Source organism: Kryptolebias marmoratus, linkage group LG22 (assembly GCF_001649575.2).
Source record: "Kryptolebias marmoratus isolate JLee-2015 linkage group LG22, ASM164957v2, whole genome shotgun sequence".
NCBI classification, from domain to species: Eukaryota; Metazoa; Chordata; class Actinopteri; order Cyprinodontiformes; family Rivulidae; genus Kryptolebias; species Kryptolebias marmoratus.
Window position 1 is genome coordinate 23,418,504 of NC_051451.1, and position 4,380 is coordinate 23,422,883.

The following is a 4,380-nucleotide window of genomic DNA, read 5'->3' on the forward strand; positions in this document are numbered from 1 at the left end:
GCCTGAAATAATCTGTTCCCCCTACATAAAATGGAAACAAATTAATTTACCTGCAAGTCTTTTACTGTGTTTTCAAAATATTTGCACTTCATTGTGTGATTGAAACTATCTTTCCATAGCTACCTTATATTAAAGTATGTTAAGGACAAATGTCAAACATAGTTTTCAAAATGTAATTTATTAAACATTGTTCAACATATACATACGCGTTGGGCTGTAATGTCGCCCCCCTGGTGGTCATTCGAGTTCATTACAGAAACAAAACAAAAAAAAGGAATCTGAAATGTTAATTAAATGTTTTATTTTGGAGTAAAAATAAAGCAGCAATACTATTTTTTGTATTATTTATAACTTCAAAAATGATTTTTTTGTTTTAGTGTAAATTCCACAATATTTGTACAAATATGTGGATTTCTTTAAAGGCTTTTATAAACACCATACAAGCAAATTAAGATAAATTATTTATTGATTAGTAGTGAGATATTTATTTATGACGTTGAAAGCCAACAAACGAATTATACACCTTAGAAAAATATTAATCATTGTTTCTTAATAATAATAAACTTATTATCTAGTGAAAGACTTTTTTGTTGCATATTTAAGATTAAACCTCACATTTAAAGCATTTGTCCCCACTTTAGGCATGCTTTTAGGTGACTCTTTTCTGCCTCCCAGTGGATGGATTGGGAAATGCAAGTTTGTACAGAGTGCTCTATCAAGAAATATGATCTCTCACAATTATATGTAAAACTGCACATGAAAAATTGAAAGCAGTAAATGCAGTCAAGTTAAAGGATGTTAAAGGAACATGTGGTGTTTGAATTCAAAAGACAGAGGAACTGCAGAGACGCTGCCGTAGACCAGTTGAAAACAGGATTTTGCAAACCCAAGTCGAGCGTTTTCTTTTCCACCTGCTGGTGGAGCTGTTGATTTGAGGATGTGCAGCATGTGAGCTTTTGAGAAAAATGAATAATGTTACACGAGAGAGTGTGAGACAAAGAGGTAGAGAATTGAGAGGAGAGCGGGGTATATGGAGGTACAGGTAAGTAGACGTAGTATGGCATCATCCACCCTCTGGAAAGGACTCGTTTCTACACATGAAGAAAAAACTCCCACCTGTTTCCTACATCCAGTATACAAAGAAAAATACATACACTGACATAGATAGATAGATAGATAGATAGATAGATAGATAGATAGATAGATAGATAGATAGATAGATAGATAGATAGATAGATAGATAGATAGATAGATAGATAGATAGATAGATAGATAGATAGATAGATAGATAGATAGATAGATAGATAGATAGATAGATAGGTTTCTACAAACTGATTTCACCACTTTGAATGGAGCATTTTCATTTATCCCTCTGTCATCCGTGGGGTGAACTCCATTTGCATAGATACCTTCCATAAACTCTCACCCTATGCATAATTGATACAACTGTCATCTCCCCAACCATAATAACATCATTCCAAAGGGAGCAGAGAGAAAATGAATCCTGGCATTTGAGGGTCTCGAGCAAAGATTAAGACATCTCCTGAGCTGTCGCCTAAAAATATACATAGAATATGCCAGACATCAAATCAATACCGGTACTTTTTTTTTTCCCTGCAAGCTTTTCCCAAAGAGATTTAATATTGATCTATGCAAAATATTTCTACCTTTTGCATAGATGATTTTCCTTGTTAAATATATTTTCCAACAGAGTCTCTACAGCTTCTCTGATGAATTCCTTTTGGCTTTGAGGTATTGATTGTGGCAGCACATTTGCAAAAATCTGTCAACAGAGTTCAAATTCAGTCTGTTCTCTGTGGTATGACTCACACACCTGTTGTGTTTTAATAAAACTGCAACCCAGTGTTACAGGCTAAAGTCATTTCTGTAAGGTGCTACTTCTTGGAAAAATAAGAAATCGGAGCCACATAAAAAGGCATGCCAGTGGATCGGAGTGCTGCTCCGCACATCCCTGCAGAGAAAGTAATGAGAGCGTATTTTTGTTTGGATGAATCTGGAGACAATCCAGATCTTCACAGAGCTTCTCCTTTCTATTTTTATCTCCCACTGAGAATATTTATTAGGGGTCAGCAGAACAGAACATCCTGTCTTTAAATTCACCAAAAAGACTCAGAGCATATGATTAAAACTGAATACAGAATCAATTAATCATTATGGTTGATGAATTTATCACCTGCCACTAAAGGCAAAGACAGACAATAATGTTCTGCCGTTTGTCTGTTGGTTTCTCCGTACCGTTAGCAAAATATCTCATGAACAATTGGACAAAGTACATGTAGAACTGATTAGCTTTTGGAGTGGACCCAATTCAAGATGGTCATCATAGTTCATTTACATTAGTCTACACATAGATGGCCATACCTCAATGGATTTTACAGATACTGAACTAAAATGGGACGTGGTAGTAGCTGATAGTCAATCACGACACATACTCCAAAACTCTGGCAAAAAAGTGGTGGGAGATATGTGTTCCTTCACGGAATGCTAGACCTTTAACTGCAACATGTAAAGATAAGCAAATCCAGTTTTGACAAGAATACAAACTACTTCCTCTCTATTTTCCTTTTGATCTAATATTTGGTATTCACACCCTTCTCTTTCAGAAACTCCACAGCTAAATGGAACTTCAAATTATCTCTCAATCAAAGCAGTCTATCCCAACATGACCATTCTCAAAGGTGACCAGGGATGTTTATGTAAATACAGCCTTCATTGTCGGAGACTAGAAGCTGTTTGAGATGCCGAGCTCGAATAAAAGAAAGTCAGAGAAACCCCAGAAGTGTCCTTTTGTTCTGTAAGCAAGAACAGAAAGTGGGTTAACTACTTGAAAATGCATCCTAAGCAGACTGTGTAAGCTGAAAGAGCTTAGAGAGACTCAGAGGACTTGGAGAGTGAAAGTCATTTAGCTTGTCTTCACAGTGTGACAGTGAATGGCACAAAAAAAAGAAAAGATGAAGAACAGGGTGTTGACAAAGCAAACTGGGGATCTTTACTCAGTATCTGCACTTCATCAGCTAAAATGCAATCAGTGTGCAAAAACAATGACAGTCAGTAGCTTCCTGTTATTAATTAAAGGGCAAGCATTCCTTAAAGGCATATCGCCTGGTGCATTTCATGCCAGAGTTTAAAACTAAAACCATCTTTTGCTGAGGAGTAGCGGAGTTGTAGCCATTTGGTTTAACACTGTAAATGACGTCATGTGTGACCTCATGAGATACTGTGAGATTTTGCATGATGAGTTTGAGCTCAGAGTATGTGTTGGGCATGACACTCAGCTACTACCACACCAAATCTGAGCTCAGTATTTATTAAATTCACTGGGTTATAGACTTTTCGTTATGGTTGCTTAGCTGTGGCGGCCGTCTTGAATGGAGTTGACTTCTAAAGTTAATCAGTCGTGGATGTACATCCAGTTACTGCTTTCTGAGTATTTCATTAAAATCTGTGCACTAGTTCATGAGATATTTTGCTGACAAACGAACCCACACACACAGAAACATGGACAAAACCATTATGGAGCTTTTGGCTTTGGCTGTGGGCAATCAGTTTGAGTTTCAACTAAAGCTTCACTGTAAACAGATTGGGATTCTTTCTACATGCCTTATTGTTTGTCTAAATGCTGACTGGATGAATTATTAAACATTCAGTGGGGAATTCTGAATATCTCATTCAGTCTCTCAAAATATAAAAACAAAAAATATATATTCTGAGGTCTAATCTAAGATCACAGGTCACTTCTACAGTCCACAAAAATCAATGCATGCTGTTGACAGCTTGTTTAAATCCGTTGCTGGTCTTTATCCTCCCGAGGAGACGTACAGTAGGATGTGCGCTCTCTGCATCATTTATATTCAACTCTGCTCTTGCGTAATTGATCCAAAGAATCCCTTCGCAATCCATCATCGTTTGATCGCAGTCACAAGAATTCATTGGCACCAATTTTGACGACAGATGGGTTTAACTGGCTGAGACTTGTGAGCTATGATAGCTTTTTCAATTTTTATGTATGAGTCCACTGTCTCCCACTTAGCTGCAGCGTGAGGCATCAGACAGTTGAGAGGGAAGAGAAACTATTTGGATTCTTTAAATTTCTCTTTTGCTTTCAGACAACACAACAAGGTAGTTATAGATAATGATTAAAGGCCTATCATCCCTTAAAGGATTGCACATCCCCTGCCGACCTGCTAGAACTTAGAGTATGTGTTGTGAACCAAACTTTAGCTCAATATCTGTAAAATTCACTGAGGTATAAATATTTCTGTGTAGGCTAAGGTTGATTATCTGTGGTGGCCATCTTGGACTGAGTTGACTTTAAACATTAATTAACTTTAGATGTACAGCTAATACTTTCTGGGAGCT